The following is a 23,166-nucleotide window of genomic DNA, read 5'->3' on the forward strand; positions in this document are numbered from 1 at the left end:
TTTCGACTCGTCTCTTCATTCTGTGCTAAACTTCACAACAATTTTACCATTTTCTACAGAATAAGTAATGTTCTGAACTCAGCTTCAAGATCAGTACTTTCATTTGATCACAATAGATAGACACTGTTTCTGAAGTTTTCCAGAATGTCCCCTTCCAAATAAAAGACATTTGATAGTTGGTATTCATCTTACAAATATGATAAATCGGACTGCTAGTTTGCCAGATATCCGTTTCGGAAATTCTAAAAATGGTTGTAGAAAATTTCAGCTGTATCCGTAAGGGTTAGGTTAGGATAGGTTAAGACGTCGATCCTAACAGAGATCTCATTTCTTCGGCTGCGGTTTGTTGTGTTATATAAAGCTCCTATTTAATATGTCATAAAACTTTCACAAATCAAGAAAGTGCTTTCAGCCAGTCAAAATTTTGTTATATGGCGGTTACTTGTGTCAGGCAAGTTTTAGAGAGATGGCAAGACAGTTTGGGTATAAAACGCGTATTTGCCCGACTCGTTCCGAAAAAGATAATTTTTTTCAAAGAAAGTACCATATATAGGTCTCTTTGGACATGCTTGCTCCAATCCCACATTCATGGAGAGCATTAAAACTGTCGATGAGACATGAGCTTATGAGTTTAACATGCAAACAAGTCAACAGTAATGAGAAGGGGGCGAAAAAAGAGCCGAAACCAAAAAACCACACCAAAGCGGTTAAAAAACCAAGCTTATGCTCATTGCTTTTTTCGATAATCGTGGTTTGTTGCATCATGAATTTGTTCCGTAGGGGCAGTCCGTGAATAAATAGTTTTATTTGGCTGTATTGAGGCGTTTGCGTGAGAACATCCGTCGAAAACGACCGGCATTGTGGCGGAATTATTAAGGGATTTTACAGTATGATAATGAACAATCGCATCGAGCCACGTTTCGAAACGAATTTAAAGCCAAAAATGCAATGAATATCATGGATCAACCATCGTATACAACAGATTTGGCTACATGTGATTTTTTCTTTTTACCCAAAAGGAAATTGCCGCTCCGTGTAACCCGCTTTCTAGAGGATCGAAGAGATAAAAGAAGAAAAATTCGCTGAAGGCTATCAAAAAAGTGTTTATGAAAAATGTTTCGAGGATTGGAAAATCGTTGGCATAAGTGTATTACCATACATCTGATGGGGATTACATTGGAGACGATAAATGGATGACTAATTAAATATTTTGCATTTTATTTGCAATTTTCGGGTAGTACACTGTCACATGTTACAGGTACAAACTTATTTATAAACTTGTTCACAAACTTAATATACCCTGTTCAAGGTTTCAGTGACCTTTCTTAAAGCAGTTTTCCAGTTACCATTTAAATTTGGCGAAAAGCTGTATGGTTTAGAGTGAAGTTGCGCTATATTACTACCGTCCTTTATGTTGTATTAAATTCGTAATTTATGCTTGCAAGGAATCAAGCAAAACAAAAAGGACAATAAGAAACACTTGTAATGAAATAATAGTGATGAAAGAGTATTAAACGCTTGCGTTCCTGTATTATTATTATTATTATTAATATTTCGTTTTTTTTGTGCAATTTAAAGTTTACGAGGCGAAAACTTTTGCGTTTCACCACTGCGTTTTGCCATTGCAATCATTTATGCTGCGGTCGAGTTGTTGTTGTTACGTTTTTATGCGGCTTTTATGCAGCGCATACACTATATCTACATATATATATATATAGTAACGGTATTTTGATATACCTACATATATATTTGGCAATATTTTTTACAGCATTTAAATTGAGGTGAGCGAAACGATTTACCAAGAAGTTTGCGGCCAAGCAGCTGCATTGCACCGTTATCCTTTGTATGCACGTACAATTTTTTCCGCCATTTTCCTTAGTGTATACAGCGTCTGTTGGTGTTTTCGTTTTCGTTTTCGTTGTTGTTTTTGTTTGTTGGTGTTTATTGTTGTCGTTGCTGTGGGTTTCTGTTGCGCATTCACAGTTCCGGTTAGAGCGGAATTGCGCTCCAATACGCCATAATAGCACGTAAAGTGTTGCGCATTGCCGCTGCCACGCGCGCAACGCTCCCTTTCCTTTCACCCTGCATGTATATGTGTGGTGTATATGTAGTTGCTTTCGTACAACCGTTATCGCCATGCAGTATAGTTAGCGCACCATACACTTGCATGCGTATAACTGCTATAATACGTATATGAGCGAAAATAGCATACAAAGCTGCATGGCGTACATTTTTGTGGCAACCAGCAGCGTTTTTCAACCATATTGCTTCTCCTTTTTTTTGTTGCAACATTAACCGCTGTATTGAAAAGTTGCAAGTTGAAGGATTTAACTTATTTGCAGCATTACTTTTACAGCACTTTTATTATTTTTTGCTGTTGTTGTAGTTTTACAAATTATTTTTTGAAGAATATTTATGAATTTTGACGGCTTGTATATCTATAGTTAGTCGAAGAAGCTCATTGGAGATTACAAGTTTAGTTCTTCTCCATCTGGCCTTTCCAACGGAGTGGAGGTTTTCCTCTTCTTGTGCTTTGTTCGGTGGATATTGCGTCGAATAATTTCAGAGCTGGAGAGTTTTCAACAATTTGAGGGACAATGCCAAGCCAGAGTAGCAACTGTCTCTTAATTCGCTGTCATATACTTGTATCTGGTACAGCGCGTCGATCTATCGTCTGCAGTATTCACCGTTGCCAATGTCCAAAGAACCATACATCTTTCGTTGAACCTTTATCTGGAAAACTAGTAAAGCCGACTCGTCAGATGTTGTCATTATTCAATGCCTCTGGGTCTGGGTTTGGTCTTTGCTCGTCGAGGCAGGACTCTACTTTTCAGTCTACTCAGTTTAATGTAGCACCTGTTGGCAAGAGTGATTTTTCGTTGGATTTCAAGGCGTTGTTGATGCTGGTTCTAAGATTGACGAAATTATCTATGACTTAAAAGTTATGTCTGTCAACAGTGAAGTTTGAGCTAAGTTGCGAATGTGATGACTGTTTGCTTGACGACAGGAGATATTTCGTCTTGTTCTCGTTCACAACCAGACCCATACACTACGCTTTCTTATACATTATGGAGAAAGTAGAACTAACGGCGCGGTTGTTGAGACCAATAATATCAATATTATCGTCGTACGTCAGCAGCTGTACACCTTTATAGAAGATTTTACCTTCTTTATTAGGCTCGTATTATTTTCTCCAGGAGTAGATTGAAGAAGTCGCACGATAGGAAGTCGCTTTGTCTGAAACCGAGGTTGGTATCGAACACCTCGGAGAGACCCTTCTCGAAGGCGAAGTTGCCTTAGTGACTTTCGTAGGATATGGAGGGAACAAAACAGTCGCATTTCTATTGGAATAAGTACGAAGATGTTTTCATTTGATTTGAGCTGCTGGCTGAAATTGAGTGATAGTAGCTTTCTCTTGATATTTCGCGAGTCTGTTGTTCTGCTGGATTTCGTGCTACTCCACGGCCTGCTGAGATTTTCAGTGTTTCCTTTGGCGATATATTCTGTTTTGAGCCTATTCACGGAAACAACCTTCATTCTTCCATCGACTTTAATTATGAAAACGGTGTCATATATGTGCAGTAGTACTTCGGGCGATAGGTGATTCCAAAAGTCGCTTTATTGCATTGATGCGAAGACAGACGTGGGAACAAGTGCAGATATTTTTCAGGTTGAAAAATTGAGATTTAATGAGATGAGCAGTTGGTGAGAGCCTTAATACACTGGTGATGCCCTCCGAAATGAAAAATTCTCCGGTAACACGTAATCCTGTGTCAAATAAAAGGTCAGAAGTTGGGGCATTTAGGGCTTAATTATAGGAAGTGCGAAGACCTAGGAGTACCGTGGGAAGAACTTCCGTCCAAGGAACCACATATGGCACCGTTTTCTTTCAGTTCATTTAATTGCGGATGGTAGGGTGTTGTCCTGATGGGAAGGGCGCCTATCAGTCGTGTGAAAGCTGTGAAAAGCGTAAACTCAAACTGGGATCCTTGAATGGTGGTAATGGTGAGCGGGGCGCCGAACTGAGTAATCCAGTTCGAGCAGTAAGGCACTGTAAACGACAGTAGCTGTCATGTGTTTCAGAGAAACAGCAATTGGCTATCTTGAAAATCCATCTATGATTGTCAAACTCTACTCTAGCTGATTGACGACTGAAAGTTCAATGAGGTCGAGGTGCACATGATTGAACCTAGTGGCGGGTACGTCGATGTGCTTAGGTGTGAGGCGATTGTGACCCTGAAACTTGCAGCGCTGATACGACATGCAGTTGCGGGACCAGTTCAGTGCGTCCTGCTTGATGCCCCGTCATATGTTCAACTTTGATTTAGACAATATCCGTGGGGAACTCCTCCATGTATATATTTTAGACTAGTAAGATTTACTTTACTATACTCTAGGAACTATCTACAACTATCGGGACAATAGAAAATATAAACTCTCACACTTTCTTCAATGATGGAGGAATGCGAAAATTTAATAATAAAAAGTAAAAGAAACATACGTACATACATATTTGTATATAATTTGAAGGATACGCTCGCATTTATGATTGCCTGATTGCCATGCACCATTCCATACAGATTTTCAATACCGCATAATCGAATCACTTTTCATTCCTTGTGAAGTCCCAAATTACAAAAGAATTCAATAGACATATGAGCACCGCACATAATGTATAATATGTCTGTACATACGCATTTGTAACTGCATTTATATGTACCTTCATAACCACGCCGACAACACCCAAATGCAATTTAAAGCTTTGCAGCAGCCGCACAATTTCCACACAACATTGTCCGCAAACTCGGGCCACTCATAAGTGTGAAAAGAATATACATGTGTATATTATATGAACTCGTATGTGCGTGTGTTCAGCTCCAAACTTCCTTCAATGCCGCTCGTAGCAGGAACAATTCCTTAAAAATATATATTTTTGGTGCATACTTGTAGCTGGTGGCAATGGTTGCCCCTTCAGACTGCTTCAGAGTTCTAAGCTCACATTCATACAATTTATAATGGAGTTGTTAGTGCACATTGTTGTTGTTTGCCATTTGCCAGTCTTCACATTGGACGATCGACTGGCTTGCACCACTGACCACTTGCAATTCAATTCACACTATTTCTATAAGCGTAGATAGCACAATAATATTCACTTGCCTCGCCGAGTAATGCTCTATGGGTGTTTTTGTTGTATTACTATTGTAAAGACAACAATGAGAAAAGCACAAGCGAAATGTATGTGGCTGCAATTGAAAGTCCGCTATGTACCATACAAGTGTACATGTGTGTGTGTGTTTTCTGTTGGTTTCAGAATCAGATTTCAAAGTTAGGTGGCAATGTGCTTTGACGCAAAGAAAATAATTCAACTGTCAGAAAGCATCAATTGGTAGATGCGACTCTCTTCAAAAGAAACGGAAAAAAAGTTGCGCCTGTAATGTTAAAATGGTTAGAAAAGGTTGCCTGAAATGGATCTGTAGACTTTTAATTACCTTCGATAATAAAAAAAAAAAATGGTTGAAAAGCTTTTTCATATCAGTATTGAACTCAAAGCTCTTAAACCTTTCTATTAATAACTACTAACGGTCTGTAACAATCTAACACACCTCAAATCACGAAAACCATCATAAATGGACAGATCCTTGCGAGCTTTTTTGCTAACTAATACCGTTTTGAAGATCAGTAAGCTCTTGAGAGCTTTTTAAGAAAATGTCATTAGAAGAATATTTTTTTTATTGCTTAAGACCCTGTAAAATATTTATTTCGAAAAAATCATTCTAGCTGTTTACAAGAACAGTCAGCTTTTCAGAGCTTCTTAAAAAAATTTGATTAGAAGAGTATTTTTCTATTGCTACTCCTATAAAAGAAATCAACCCACTCAAGCTAATCGACGATCATCTACTTTAGTTCGAAAAAATTATTTCTAGTTGTTTTAAAGGTCAGTCAGCTTTTGAGAGCTTTTAAAAAAAGTGTCATTAAAATAATATTTTTCTATTGCTTACGCTCCTGTAAAACTTTTTAGTTAGAAAAAATCTTTCCAGGTATTTCAAAGGTCAGTGAGCTTTTTAAAGAAATTTCATTAGAAGAATATTTTTTTATTGCTGTAAAAGGAAGCAACTCTCTCAAGCTATTCGACAATCATCTACGTTAGTTTGAAAAAATCATTCTAGGTGTTTTAAAGATCAGTGAGCTTTTGAGTGAAATTTAGAAGAACACGTTTCTATTGTTTAAGGCCTTTAATGCGAAAAAATCATTGTAGGTGTTTTAAAGATCAGTGAGCTTTTTAAAAGGTAAATTAAAAGAATATTTTTCTATTGTCTAAGGACCTGTAAAACCTTTTTTGAGAGCTGTTTAAAAAGAGAGAGAGAGATACATATAGTATTAGTATGAGCTTTTTTAAAAGTTCTAAAAATTAGCTTTTTAAGAAATTCTAAAAAGTTTTCAATGCGAGTTTTTATGTAGCTTTCTGATATGTAAAATATTACTTCAATAATATTTTTCTGTAGGTATTTTTTTTTTAATTTTAATGCTTTTCGTAAGCTTTCGAGGCTGCACAAATACTTATGCCCACCTAAAAGCTAAAAAGCTTTAAGCTTTAGTTGGGGAAACGTTTCTTTTTTTTTTTTCAATATAACTACTACAAAAAACACTAAGCAAGGCAATTTAGTATACTGAAAGCAATCTGCCTTAGCTAAAGAAAAGGACATACTAGCTAAATTTTGAACGAAAATTGTTTTCCCTGGGGCCTGATTTGCTGCAACACTGATAACAGAGATTTCGGAGATCTAAGCCCGTTTAGAAGAAGCCGCTGGTACTATTTTTAATGAAATTGTCTAGTTGACGTGGTGGAGCCATATACTCGGCTTTAGTGCTTTATAAAACTCTTTCCCAAGAGGGAAGTGAAAAGAATGCTTATCGAGAGATTTCAAAAGAAAACAAGTAACAGCAACCTAAAGCCTCCATCTCTTTTCAAAGGTTCCACTTCTTCGATAAGCGAACGAAATTGTTTGGTCCTGAAACAGTTGCTCCTAGTTGGTGTAAATAACAGTACATTATTATAAGTAGTAAATACATGCATATGTACTTATGTACGTAAAGCGCATAGAGATGTGAAATTCCACTCACGCATCTTGGATGATTTATGGGAAGGCATGCGTGGGCGTTGCATGGAAGTACGAGTCTATACCAGTTATGTAATGTATGTTGGGGAATTCGTGCCAGCACTCTTGTAATTCAAGAAGCTTGCTATACTAAGGCTATATCTACTTATGTGGAGGTATTTATATTTAAGCTGACATAAAGCCTTACGTGCGAGCAAAATGAAAATGTTGCTCCACTATTGTTGCTAGCAACAAGGTGTGAAATTATAACAATTTGCTCTTGTTATCCTCTAATGTAGATGAAATAATAGTAGTGTTACTAGTAGCCCAATAATTGTTGTAACTTTGAGATTAGGAAGACGTTGTGTCTGTGTTTGGAGTACCACAAATCTTCATATTTTAATCGGACTAATATGGTACCGGTGGAAATCCTCAACGGATGTCGCTGCTGTTACCGCCACGGCCTGTCATCTGAACTGGTCGCTAGAGCCGGTTTTGGTGGTGCGAGCAGGCTGCTAGGGATGGTGGTTCCTGGAAAACAAAATTCAGCATGAACGTCGATAAGGAAGAAAAGCGGGTTGGAATACAAAGGAAGTCACTAACGTCCGTTAGATAAAAGCACATCTTAATGGAATGAAGCCAGATTGTTCAGATGTACTGTAACCACTCTTACGGTCATCAGGCGGTCCTTGAAGCTTCCGGAATACTGCAGCATCTTCCAGATAGAAGTATTTGCAGTAAAAAACGTCTCGGAGATAATAACGCAGGAAATAACATATATAAGATCAATATATAATATATAATATAATAGTCGAAAGGCAGGCGGAAATTATGGTAATAATCTCAGAGGATGTCGTTAGAAGTATGGGGATGGTAGTTGTGGTTACTAATGAAAATTTCGAAAGAGTTGACAGACGTTTCAGGGTGAGATGGAATGCCTTAAAGACATGCACTATATCCAAAATCATGTGCAAAAGCCCCCAAGAAAAACATGCAAGCTTTCTACAAATACGCTCTGGAGAGGAGTGCAGGAGAGTTGTAGCTTGATGTTAGGTCATAACCTACGGACATCACATACGATTCGGATAGGCATTAGTAACGACAATACATGCAGAAAATGCTGGGAAGTAGGCACTAAAGAACGTATGGTTTTGTTCAGCTCTAAATAGAATTTGTCTTAGTTACGTAGGAGCTTCGCAAATAAAGGGTCTAAATGAAGTATCTAAAATAGATATCAAATCGCTCTTAAAGTTCGCAAAAATAGCCTTTATATACTATATGGCATTAATAACGATCACTAGGTTCATATATGGCATGACGACCGGTCAGTCCAACCTAACAACTTAATACCCAACCCAATATTTTTTTCAGTATGCCGACTTGATAATGGATTCGAACTGATGATAAACCGGTTATATGAGCTCCTACAAAATCTTATCTAGATAGTCATTTCATTTCTTGATATAATTCGGCCAGCAAAAATTCGCTCCAATGACAAAGGCTGTTGGTTTCCTTTCATTTCTAGGGTTTTTTCGTCGTGTGGGTTTTCAGGTCTGCTAATGTCTCGTTTTCCAGGCGATAACAAAATAGATACTTTTTTTCAGTCCGGGTCAAATTTGATCAAATAATTTTTTCTGATATACATATGTATATATTACCGGAAGTACTAAGGGCGGAGATCTTTCTAAAATCGTGCCACTGACTATTTGTTCAATATTAATTTTTCGACTTTATAATGGAAATTAATATCTCAGTATATTGGGTTCTCTTGGCATGTGTATAGATTTCCTACATAAAGAAGAAAGAATAGTAACTTAGAGCAAGACTAACTAAGAGATTAAATTTGTCCATATACGGCTTCTTTTAATTTAAAAACGCTTTAGTGAATTTTAGACTTTTTGCTCTTCGTAAATTTTCAAGCTCTTGTTAAAATTTCGTAAATCTTCTCAATGGCACATCATTTTCAACGAATTTTCATCAATCTAAGTCTTAGCACACAATTTTCATTGAAATTTCATCCATTTAAATCTTTAATTCACTTTCGCTCTCATTGCATCCAAGGCACCAAATTTGGCATTACATATATACATTACCAACTAATAATCAAAGGTGTGCCATAGCTGTGGCTTAATATTCCATTTTTAATGCAAAGCATAAACCGTGTGTGTACGTATGTGTTTGCTTAGTTAAAAATACATATATACAATACATGCAACTCCCAATGGGTGTGCCGCAATGTTGAAAAAGTTTGTCGATATTAGAACCGTAAAATATCAGCTTCATCAAAATTATGTCTCTTAGCCCCAAATGTATAATTTAATTAACTCAGCACCAAAAACGGTGCGTTAACACATGCAACAACAACAACAACAACAACAGCAGACAGTGGGTTGCTAAAGGTACGTAGTAAATATGGTAAATATTCGCATAGAAACTGAAACTGAACGAAATTTATTGACGACAGTCGAGCGCAAAAGGTTGCTGTCAGTGGAATTGCAGTTACTCATACGCCCAGGTGGCGAACGTGTAGTCTATGCAATGATATTATGATATGTAGTTATATAAATATGTGTGTGTTGACATAATTGTAAGTTTGCTAACGGTCATTTACCGTGTATATTATTTACGTATTTCACAGATCCGCCCGTCTGTGTAGCGCACCGGCATTCCTTCAGCAAAAATCAATTAAAATAAGCCGATTATGAGGAAGATCGGATAACCTGACTGAGTATATGTAAATGAGTAGTAGGATGTCATATGATGAATGTGGGAATATATGAATGTGTGTGTATTTGTATTTTAGTTTGTATAAGTGCTGCTGCAGTGAACCGTAACCAGCATTAACACCCAGAAGTGTCAAATTTGGAGCAAACTTTTCGGTTAGCTGGCATTCAAGAAATATTTTCAACGTTCGAATAGCGTTCATATTAGTATAACGTTTTCACTTTAAGCTCGCCTGTAATTATTGTTGTGACTATTGCTGTCAAAAATAAAAATAGTAGAGCATATAACGCGTTGGCGATCCTTTAGAGCTCTTTATCTCTAATTTAAGCCTCATTAAGGTACAGTTGATGGCATATAACTAATATGATTATAGTTAATAGATATAAAAAAAATATTTGTATTTTCAAATATTGAACTATGACTTAGCGAGAGTTAATTTAAATCGGATTATAAATATGTTTTAAAAACGTTTAATTATTTTTGAGGATATTTTTGAGTATTCCAATAAACAGAATATTGACGGTTTTGGCTTTAGTTTAGAAGTAAATGTTATTTTTCTTTATGGTTGGATATATATTTATGTTATAATCAATATATTCATTGGTTGTTGTAGAATGGAAAGCAAATGAAGAATAACTGCTGCCCATAGGACTTTGTGCTGAAAGTGAGCATAAGCATATACATAGGTATATGGACTCAAAGGTTTACCATTTCATCATAGAAATATATACGAGTCGAAAATATAAAATTTTTTTCCGAAGTTCATCAGGAAAGTCCTGTTAGATCAACAATTGGGCATTTCTGTGATGTCGTTGTGGTGAATTTTGCAAAAAGATGTTGGCCTACATCGTCACAAGATCAAGCTGACGAAAGAACTGAAACCGCTTGACCACTGGAATCGTGGTATGCTTGTTCTTCGGATTTTCATCGAAGTATCAACTTCATTTATCACCATTTTCAATAATCCAAGTAATATTGTAAGTGATTGTCTTCACTTAAAATTTATTTCACCAAACCCAAGCAGCATTCTGTTCAGTTCTCAAGTTTTTTTTTTTACTTCTATCAAGGTTTCAATCATTAAAGCGTGAAGTGTTAAATATTCTTGGAACTTCAACTTCACAGCGACTCCTCTAGCTGCAACAAGAGTGCAGTGCTTTTTGCCTCTATTAGTTTGCGATTCAATATCAGTTCGTTGCAACGTGTGACACAAAGCTGAAAACTGAAAACTGAAGTTAGACACCCAAGAAGCCATAAAGCTGCAGTAGACTCACTTCGGCTGAGCGACTCACATACAAGACAGTGAACATATACACATTCCTCATAGATACCCTGTAGGAGAATTAGCTATTTATAACTTAAAGCCGTGAATGCTACTATTTTGTGGAAATTTTTCATTAGTTGCTTAGGAGTTTCGATGTAAAATATAAGAGAAAAAATAACTCGTATGGTTACAGGCTAGCAGCAACTTCTATATTTAGAGCAACAATGCGGTTTTTAGCGTGAAGATTCGTTCAAAACTTAATTTTATAGTTAACTTTGCTTGAACAATGCACTATGTTTACTTAGCGCTATATTTTTCCTGAAGGGTCACAACGCGATTTCAAGTATATTAGCTTACCGTGGTATTAGGCAGCTACTATACGTATAATGTTTAGCAGCTAGTTGTGCTATAGTTTCTCAAATAAGTTTACTAAATCGCGGTAGCTGAAGGGTCGCAAAGTTATGCCGCCACTGGTATTATGTTCAATTTGCAATATGTATGGTAACAAGACCGGCATGTGTTTCAAAGTTGTTGCTTAGCTAATTTGCGCTTAAATAACCAAATTGTGGCCGCCGTTGTTGTGGCTTACAGCGGAGTTTTCCGCAGCTGTTTTGGCTTTGCGCCGTTGATGTTGATTTTAATACTTCGCGAGGCGAGGAAGAGCAGTGGGCATTACAAAGAGATATTAATTTTATTTTTCAAATTAAGTTGGCGAAAGCAAATGTAAATCCATTTGAGTGCCGATTAATCATACGCACTGTAGAGCAACTATAATATAAATTTTAAGTGTCTAAGAACCCAGCAAACAAAAAATCTGCGGATTGTGATTACTAAATTTGAGTAATACTTATCTAACTAAGAGTTTTGCCACAAAACGTGCGAAGCAGCTAGAAACTGAGGCTGTTTTATTTTTTTTACATTTTGACACAACCATGAAGAGGAGATTTTTCATTTCTCACATTAGCTCGCCTTCAAGCGGATGTTTTTTGGCTATCAAGAGGATATTTGATCTAAGACCGGAAGTCGTGAGCTGTTTGAGCCATATGTAAAATAATGACGCTCAGAGAACTTTTCTCACTTGCGTGAACTTTTACACATGGCTCCATCCTCCACTCCGTGGGACAGATCAGGTGGAAAAATATCTAACTGCACTTGGTATCTCGAAGAAGAAACAAAAAGAAGTCCGAGGGACATCACTTTGGCTGTAGCGCGGCTGGGGTAGCGTTGGGATGACGTCCTTGGTTAGGTAGCTGTTCACAAGATAAACGATGTGAGCTGGGGCGTTGTCATGGTGCAACTTAAAATAGACTGCGATGTCTTGTCGTTTGAAAACTGTTACGTAAAACTTGACGTTGACGGTTTGCCCAGGAGTAACAAATTAATTGTGGACGATGTCTTTGATGTCAAAAAAGAGAATGAGTATCGTTTTCACTTTGAATTCGCTCATTCTTTCGGTATTCATCACGGCCACTTCTTGGCCCTCCAAAAAGGCACAACACTACTTGCTAAAGCAATATTTGGGTAAGACTTCTTGAGGTCCGTTCCCACGTTAGTAGAGTCTAAGTAGTTGGAACGGACCTGGATTCTGCCGCTACAAAAACAAAAACAGCTTAATGAGGTTTAGAGTTTCAAAGAGAATTGTCACATTGAAAAGGAGTAGAGTATCCAGCTTTTGGCATTCTTTTATGCAGTTAGCAGTCGCAGTGATTCCAAAGACGTAACTTCTCGCATTCCATTGCGATTTTTCGGATATTCGGCGTGGTTAATCACTTAATAGAAAACTGGAAGAAATTCCGGCGGTTTTCCATTAGTACCTAGCCGCGGACTTTTTCGAAGGCTTATTTGACAAGAAAACATTCCTTTAAAATAAGTTTCTTGGGAGTTTAAGTTGGTTATGGTACCTGCAAAAACCAGAAATAGAACTCTTATCCATCCTTCCTTTAACTCTACAATATCTTCCACATTCGAAATCCAATCAATAAATCAGAGCAGAGCTCTTAACGGGTCTTTTTTTGACTCTACAATCTCTTCTGGGTTCGGGATCCAATAAATAGTAGTGACTGCTTAGGATATTGTAAAAACTATTATTCCTTCTCCGAGTATTCAGTAAAAAAAAAAAATATTTTACTAGTGAGATGCCTGAGCTGTTTTATGAATCCTTTCTTGTCCAAAGAATCCTTTTGCTCTCAAAAGCGTTCGCGGCTTCATACTAACGGTAAAAGTCAGTTTTGGGGCCATATGCCAAGTGCAAGTAATTTTCCACGATTTCATCGCCATTTGCTTCATGGGTTTGAACATATGTCTTTATGTTTGAGTGTATTTAGATATATCTAAACGTAATCGGATATTTACTTTACGGCTATTTGAACCAATTCAGCCAACAGCATAGCTTTCCGCCTCATTTGGCATGTACAGAGGTCAAGGGTTTATGCAAAGGCTCCCGAAAAACATACACATGTAATGTATAATAAAAAGCACTGAAGTGCTCATAAATTTTTCCCCATTTCATTTATGTCAAATCGAATAAACTTCATATTGCCTACTTTTGTGCGTGGGCAATTTATATATTTGCCTTTAGTTGTTTCCCGTTGACCGAGCATACGTTTAGGAAATTGTGTCTTAAAGATTAACCGTACATGGTGCATGTGAGTGTAGATATTCGTAAATGTATAAGTATTTGGATGGCGAACAGCAGAAGTTTCTCAGTTTTTATGTTCATGAAGCTTTGGGGTGTTGTTGTGGCTATGGCTACTTAATATAAACATTATTATGAAATGAAATCGCCATAAGTTTTCATTATGTCTGATTTACTTTGTCGATTTGATGGATTTATACCAAAGAAATTCGAGGGTAATCTCAACTTAAGCTGGCAATTTCAAAATAGATTAAAGTACTGGTGCCATCGGAGTCAAGTTCAAAAATCGGAGCGGAATTAGCCAGACCTTGAAACAAATGAGACCTTGAAATCTTACTATATAGTACATTTATTCAGTCCAAAACAGATTTTGGAGCCGTACTATCGAGTACAGTTGCAAAGAATTGTGACTTCGAAAATCTGAGCGCGATATTGAAAACCATTAAACTTGAGACTGGGAGTCGAATCATATTAGATATTAAAAAATAAACAGCTATTTCTGCGACCTTTCTCGTTTGCTCGCTACACGGAACACTAGCATTCTCCTCTACTAACAGCACTTTCCTGGGCCTACTAGATAGCTATTATAACAGCAACCGGTTATAGAGCTCGTTGGATAGGACATCATATACCAAATATGGAGTAGGTAAATCAAAGTACTCCTCAAGCCATAGCATTGATCCATTCTCGGAGTCTTTCACTCTGCACGATCCTATGTACTCAGCATCTTGGTGAAGAACCTTAAACTAACTTGAAAGATTATTGAATTAGCTTGGACGCTCTTAGAGAGCTGCAGCCACACCTGAAAGAGGTTTGCTGTTGTTCAATTCATCTTCAGGTGACTGTAAGCTGATTTTCTAGAGGATATATGTTGTTAATGGTATATAGAAAAATTGATGAAATTTCCCTTCAAATGACTTGCAAAAGGTAACCCTGAAGTAATATTTAGTCCAATGGCCCAGTGGAGAGACCGTGTCGTCAATTATTTTTTCTCGAAACTGAATAAGAGAGCAAATAAAATGGGTCGCCGCACTCGTGACTTCGCTCCCATTTTTTCACAGTCATAACTTCGAAATCAGCGATAATTTTTTTTATCTTAGAACCAGCATTAACACCACCAACATTTTACTCGAAATCCACTCCACCGTAGGTGCTGCTGCTGCTTCGGACTGAGAGTAGGCAGCTGAAAAGTACACTACAATTTACTCGGAATCTCGGTCCTGCTATATACATGGACGATGGCCTGCAGAGGCATGGAAGATTTATGGTCCTTTGCGCATTGGCAACGGCAAATACTGCAGTCGATGGAACGATGAGCTTTACAAGATCTGCAAGCAAACCAAAGACAGCGGCTATGCTGCCTAGGTCATGTCATGCGCATGAACAAAAACAGTCCAGCTCTGAAGGTATTCAACACAGTATTCGACCGAGGAAACAGAGGAAAAGGAAGACCTCCACTCTGTTGGAAAGGCCAGGTGGAGAAGGACGTGGCTACACTTGGACTCTCCAATTGGCGGCAAAAAGCGAAAAGTATGAACGAAGAAGTTTGTCTTTCTTGTGTAAGTGATTTTCGTCAAGTATGGCAAATTCGACCTCTGTCCTACGAAGACAAATGAGAATAAGGCTCACATTGATTTTTTCATAAAAACTATGAAAACTATTGTTGTAAAAAAATTAAGCTAATCGAAGAAGTTTCCATTTCAAGGTTACAATTAATCGCTGATTCACTTTAAAAATGCCACATTAAACTTGCGCCACGTGATTTATACAAGAGAGAGCACTCAAATAACAACATAATAGCCAACTGCCCATTAAACTTGAATATTGCAAATTCCAAATCCTTCAGCGGCCATTCATTATCAAAATCACCAAATACACATAAATACTATTGCATTTTCAAGTACGCTTTCGACTAAGTTACATACACTCGAGGTCACAGCGCGTTTAGTGGGAGGACGACGAGTGATGTTAGGCTGACATGTTCCATGCTCATTAATCTTAATTCGACGCTGGAGCTTGGTCGCTACAGCAATCGATGCCAGACAAATGGACGTGTGCGATTTGCCGCTTAAAAATGCACATCAACAAGGCAGAAGGACATTCGTTGCAGTCGTCGCAGGCAGCCAGATACGAGAGCATTGAAATGGCATGACTAAAAAAAAAGAAAAAAACAAAACAACAGAACAGTGATGAAGAAGGTAAAAAAGAATGAAAATTGACCCAATGCAATTGAGATGCCAAGGACAGCGACACAAAAAGCAACTAGCCACTCGTTTGCGAAACTACAAATTGTTCTACGTTTCGTGACACTCACACATGCGCTTCATGCCACGCATGAATTGCTGCGCTCAAACCAAAGTTAAAAATCAAATAGCGTGACATTTAGGTTTTAGCAAGCGAAACAGCACCGACTCTGGCTGTGGCAGGCGACAGAACATTGCAATTAATGGGATTTCATTAGCGTGCACTTGCTCTTTAATTGATGCAACGGCAAGTTGTGTGTGTGTGAGAGTGAGCGCTGCAATGAGCAGTACTAGGTTACATAACATATAGTAGGTCAGTATTTAGGTGATCAGTCTGCAGTCAATACAGGCACATACGCGTTCTTAGTGCCTTCGCAATTGCACTAAATGCTTGCACTGTTAAGCTTACGTGAATTACAACTGGGGAGAGGGGTGATATTGACCATTCCACTACAACAGCTGGCTCCGGTCGGGTATTAAGTCATGAACATATCTTCGCAGAGTGCATAGAAACCAAGTACATACTATATTTTGCTGTGTCCGAGTGCATTTTATTTAGTTTATTTGGTTTAATTGTAGGCGGTGGCTTGGGGCATTTTGTTAAATATACTGTGAAAGGAGGCGTGTGCGTGTAGTTTTGGTTAGGTCAAAAGTCGGCGTGAGCTATGTGTAGTTATATATTTTTTTGATACTTGCTTCCAGTGTTTTATTACTTATATCTGAAATTTGTAATTGAGGTTGTCATACTTCGTCGTGTAAGCTGCGATGTTTCCGCAGTATGCAAAAAAAAAAAAAAAACACATAACAAGGTCCGAAAGCTCTTCTTCGAAAATTACGGCTCAGAAAGCGCTCTTAACACATTCTGACACTAATTTCACTTGTATTCTTATTCAAATTTTTATATGGCAGGGTCTTAAAAGCTTTAAGTTTCTTGGAAAAGCTTTAATAATAATCATAGCCGTGTCTAAATTACTCTCGCGAGTTGATATTGCTTTCTAACCAGCAACTTTTTATAGAAATAAGACATTTTTTTCTTTGCTTAGTAAAGCCTTATTAAAAGGAAATCCGTCTTTATAATCTCAAAAACAAATTCTTTAAACTTGTTAGTATTTTTTGAATATATATTATTATAACTTATTGCCATAAGAGCGATTTAGAGTAATTTTTTTAGAGTTGTATCAAGACTAAAGTAAAATTTTCGCCAAAATACAGAAGAATATCTCAGTTATAGTTATTCCTTGTATACCTACTTTGCGCTTCCTATTCTGCAGATTTAATGCTGGCAGTTCCTAAGGAACTACAGAAGAAAATGAAGGTTCTTTAAGGTTAGGTTATGGTTAAGAGGTCCATTCTAAGAATAGTTCCCCCCCGTGGATCCGCGCCATATATTCCTCGTCGGTAGAGTTATGTATACGGGCTTTGTTGAAAAGTTTTCTGTCCGAAGATCTGATTTTCTTCAGCTCTGATGTTTAAAAAAGGCGTTTCCTTTTATTTTTATGAGTTTTCCGAACACAAGAGCTTTCAAGAGTAGGCCTGCTCACAGAGCTGAAAACTACGATAAGATCATCAATCGCACCCTCAGTTTGGATCGTGGCCATGTCGGGAGCGGTTGGAAGCTTCCTGCAATACAGGTTCAAATTGGCATTTCTGAACCGTCTCTAAGTTCCGTACTGCGGACGCAAAGCATCTACGCTTAAACCAATGTATCTGTGATCGGAGAAGAAAAGATCGTCTAGAGTCAAGTCTTCAAGATCAAGTGAGCACTTTCTCTTGAAGTTAGCGCAATGTCAAGGAATTCCTTTAAGTCCTTTCTTTAAATGGTACTACCTTAATATCTCAAAAATGAAATCATCGAAGGGGGAGTTATTTACAAAGTCTCAGAAACATTTTTAGTAAAGTGGTATTGGGTAACAATATTTGGAAAAAATTCGAAACTACAGAGAAGTGTGTCTTATTTACCTCACGATACAGAGGACGTAGATTGAAATAAGGAAAAAGTGTTTAATAATTGTGTCCTAGCAATTATACCTCCGATGAAGTTCCATGTACTCATATCTAAATATGATAACAGATTGACTATAAACTTCTAAACGTCTGTCTGCCACACATTACTACAACAAATGTTATTGTTTTAGAAATACAAGTGTTGAAACCATGCAATCTCGTGAACATAGCGAGCTTTATGTAAGCTTTGAGCTTTATTACCTTCAACAAGCGGAAGCAATGAAATTAAAATTCTACACTGATGCCATAATGAAGTTGACTGTGCCAACGAAGCGGCAGAAACGACAGTTGAATAAAGCGATGGAAAAAAAGAAAACTTAAAACGAAAAAGTACGAAAAACAAAAATTGCGAGAAATTATAATTCGACTGGTGTAAAGACTCTCCAGCATTAAACCACGAAGAAAACGTTATTAATTGCGTGTTTTGGAATTTGGCGGCTGCCTCGCAGAAATTTCTCATTCTTTCGCTGAAGAAAGTGCCTTTAAATGTTTCTTGTTGCATTATATCGAAGTGCAAGTACCGCTAGTGGCCCATTTGACGCACTCGCATGCCAACAACAACAACAGTAATGGGCGCTAAGCCGACGCAGCTGCAGCCGACTTAAATGTGAGAATTTTCTGATTGCCACTTTAAATTATGGTGCGATTTTTTCTTGCTTTCTCCGCTCACTCGCAAGCAATTTCTTTTTCTTTTCTTTTTTGTTGTAGTAGTTGTTGTTTGGTTGTACAACATAGCCGCAGATTGTTGCCAACATAATGGCATTTGTAATGTCGGAAGTATTGTCGCTTGGCTAAAACGCATTCTTTTGCCTTTCCGCTCGGGCTGTCGAGTGAGCGATGAGCCAAGGACGCAAGTACACATACTCATGCACGCACACACATATATGTATATGTATGGCTTGTAGCGCTTCTCTACTGGTACATAAATCGTGGTTGGGTGTTAAATTACTTGCTGAAATGGCATGACATTATTTATGTCAGCAATTAAATGCATTTTTCGCCAGAATACATTTTTGGGCGGCGAAAAAAATCTTAATAGCGAAATGAATGCAACAGGAAAACATTATCCGAAATAGTGGATTTCGCGTTTGTGCTAGTGTGGGTCAGTATGCTACACGCCTGTACCGTTATAAATGCATATACTTGTAAAGCTTTACGTATGCTCTTAATTTATGTACAATAAAGTTCGTGTGAGTGGCAACGAACTACATTTTAATGACCGAATTATGCGAATTTCTTTAAAGCTTCAGCTTGAGTAATGCGTTGGCAGAGCTGCCGTTGAAACTTGTATATACATATTTTACACTAGTTTACTTAATGTATGTATTTTTGTTATTTTTACCCTTAATGCCTTTGCGAGTTTTAGTCAAGTTTTCGGACTACTCAGAGTTTTCAAGACCGTATTGTGCTCTTGAACGACCCAAAGTGGCAATCTAGTGGTTAATATTCAGGGCATATTGAAGTTATAGGGGGAACACTTCTTCCGCCTGCTGAACGTCAGTAAAAGTGTAACATATGGGATGGAGGATGATGTAGGAATTCTATTGCCCGACTATTATTATGTTCGAATAGTAAAGGGCGATCCAACACTCTGCGCCAAATACGGATAGATTAGCCTACTTAATATCGTATATAAGGTTTTATCGTGCTTAGTGTAAGAAAAACTGAATACCACCGTCAACAGACTGATTGGACTTTATGACTGTGACTTTAGATCTGGAAAACCTACCATATACGCGATTTTCACCATGTGCCAAAACATGTAATAGATCCATGAAAGGAACACACTACGTCTTCGATGCATGCTTCTGACAGCACAAAAAGGAGTTGCCTTTATGCCACGATGTCTGAATATGGTATCCTTTCAAAACTCATACGGCTATGTAAATGGGCGTAGAGCAACACTAAAAGGAAGGATCTTTCCGAGCTGTTCGAGGTTTCCGACAAGGGGAATCTCTATCGTGTGATTCTTCATTTTAATAGGCTACGTTATTGTCTGATGAGTCGGCCTTAAGAGTGTTCGAGAAAAAAGTTTTGCTGAAGATTTAGAGTCTTTTGTGTATTGGCAGTTAATGGAACGAGCTGTACGAGATATACGACGACATTGAATAGTTCAGCATATCAGGAATCGGCTACGCTGGCTAGGTACTGTTGCCCGGATGGAAGAGAGTACTCAAGCTTTCAAGGTTATCGATGTTCAATATCCGCCTAGTGAAAGCCGGAAAGAGGAGGACCTCCACTCCGTTGTAAAGACCAGGTGGGGAAGAACCTGGTTGCACTTGGTATCTCGAATTGGCGGCAATTAGCGAAAAGAAAAAACGACTGGCGCGCTATTGTTAAGCGGTGCAGCCTCTTAATTCGCTGAACTGTGTCAAAGTCTTCGTATATTTTGAAAAGTCCAACAATCTTAAAACAATTATCCTCTGGGTAGTCAAAAGACATCCGTTTGAAGGCGAGCTAAAGTGAGAAGGGGATACATCTCCCAACAGAGTTGTGCGCTGGCTCCAGGATCCGTAGTACAAAATTTGAAAGTGTGTGATATTCGGGTCACAATGACCCCGCATTCTTTCTGTTAGGTTAAAAGGTACTCGTCAATATCAAACTAAATTGCATAAAATAGAAGTGGAAACTATTTATTTGGCTTAGCCAAATACTAGTGATAATACATACATAAAGCGTTGCTTACAAATGCAACTCTGTGTTGATTTCTATTAATTTCTAACTACTAAATGCATTCGATTGCGATAACGAAAATAAATTGGCAAAAATATTAAATCCCTTTTCGCATGTGGAAAATCCATTTTAGCCTTCAAGTGCCATTACGAACCATTACAAACGCAGCGGCGGCATTTTAAAAATACATAGAAACACTTAAATGACATTGACAACACTGGCAGCTGGCACAAACAGATTTCGTTCATGTGCCGAAGTGTTCAATGAAATTTTAATGGCGATTGCAAAACACTTTGGTCGGCCTGCGGCTAAAACTAGTTGACGATATTTATCACTTTTTAGCCATTCATCAGCGGTGATTGCAATAAAACTTCGTTGAATCACAAATAAATACCAGCAACAATGCACAGCGGCAAATGCAAATGCTAAACTAACTAGCGGCATATAACTGTTTATACTATGTGAATGAATGGCGTATATCATTTATAATATAAAATGCGCATTCCATTGCAAAGCTTTAAACATTTATTTACGTATTTATTTTATATTCATTGCCAGCTCAGTGCCGCCTGTTAAGCGTGCATTCAATATAACGTGGCAGCGCTGTAAGCATTCTATATTGGTGTGCGTGTGTGTTGCTGCTGATGCGCATTTTTATATCTAACCAAAAAAAAAAAAAAAAAAAAAAAAAAAAAAAAAAAAAAAAAAAAAAAAAAAAAAAAAAAAAAATAGAGAAAAAAATTGTGAAAATGAAATGTCGTTGCAATTCTAAATTACAATTCGCATGATTGATCACCCTACTAAGGGCTGTCAATACGAGCGTACAGTGGTGGTGAGCTGATGAAAATAGCGAGCAAATAAAAAACATGAAAAAACGTTTCCTTCGCGTCCGCAGCTGCTATAATTCTCTTCAGAAATATTAATAAAATAGCAGTCATACTAAAATGCTGCCTGAAATTGGAGTTCAAAATCTCGGCGTTAAGACGCCGCCACTTCCCTCACTTTTATGGCAGCTATATGCTATGAGTGTTCCGGTCTGAGCAAAACGTTCGGAGATTTTAGAATTCATTATTGTGTAATATTGGATCGAATAGACTACGTCTAGCACGCATTGAAGAAAATATAGCATCCGCAGCTGAGAGTGTACACGAAGACCGTGGATATTCGATTCGGCGCCACTGGCAGCAATTTGGACTGACGTATGGAACGACTAGGCGCATTTTACGTCGAGATTTTAATTTCAAAGCGTACCGCTACACAGCTTGTGTAGGGAATGGACCCGCTCGACCTTCCCAAGCGACATCTCTCTTGAATAGTTCCAAGAAGATCCGACGTTTTCGAGCCAAATTTTATTCAACGGTGAGACCTATTTCTGGCAAAATGGGCGCGTAAACAAGCAAAATTTCCACATTGAAAACGAAGAGTAATCTGAAGAGATTTAAGAGCTGCCATTTTACTCAGAAAAAAAAAAAACCGTTTGGTGTGGTTTGTGAGCCGGTGGTATCAACGGTCCTTATTTCAAAAATGGTGCCGTTGAGAGCGTGACCGTCAATGTGAGCATTATTGCGCCATGATAACCGATTTTTTGATCTAAGAATTTGCAGCTCGTTATCTCGGCGACATTTTTTTTTCAACAAAAACAAACCGCCACTTCCAACACAACGCATCAATCTATGGATTTATTGAGAAAACACATCGGAGAGCAGATTATTTCACGAGAGAGTACATTACTGCTCAATTACCTACTCAGTCCGAAGTACCACTAGTTGCGTAGAGTTATTCGACGTAAGATTTCGAGACTGGCATTGTTGTTGGTGTTAATGCAGGTTTCAAGATAGCTGAAATTATCTACGGCTTCAAAGTTATGGCTGTCAACATTGACGTGGAAGCCATTTGACGAGTACGAGGACTATTTGTTTGATGACAGGAGATATTTTGTGCACAACTCGAACCATTTGCTTCGCTTCCTTATTTAGTCTGCAGAAAATAGAACTAACGGCGCACTTGTAGAGACCAGTCGTATGAATATCAGCGGCTTTGGTTTACGGTAACAAATTTCACGAACCCAGTCTAAGATATTTTAAGAATTCTCTAAATGCACCCACTGTAACGCGGCGAGTACAATCAGGTTAATACTATTATATTGTTATCTGATGAATGGGGGAAATGAAGGCGCCACAGCAGTAGTATTGATACTCAATATACACCCTACCATAGATATATGCGCGTAGATATGTATAATTTCTTTATTGTTTGACGATCATTTATCATTGCAGCGTGAATGCAATGAATGACAAAGTGCAATTTACACAGACAAAAAATATGCATTGAAAATTTAATAGAGCACACAAAAGTGCACCAACAAACAGATGCGTTCCTTTGAAGTGATGAATAATGAAGTTATCAGCTGTGACAAAAATATTAGAAAGTGTGAAAGTGCTATGTGAAAAACTGAACTGGTTTGAAGATATTATTGAGCAAAGATTGAAAAATGTTATGGCTAAAAAATATAGTATAATCGGTGTGGAT

The sequence above is a fragment of the Bactrocera latifrons genome, unplaced genomic scaffold (genome assembly GCF_001853355.1).
Source record: "Bactrocera latifrons isolate USDA-ARS-PBARC rearing strain unplaced genomic scaffold, ASM185335v1 scaffold_182, whole genome shotgun sequence".
NCBI lineage: Eukaryota > Metazoa > Arthropoda > Insecta > Diptera > Tephritidae > Bactrocera > Bactrocera latifrons.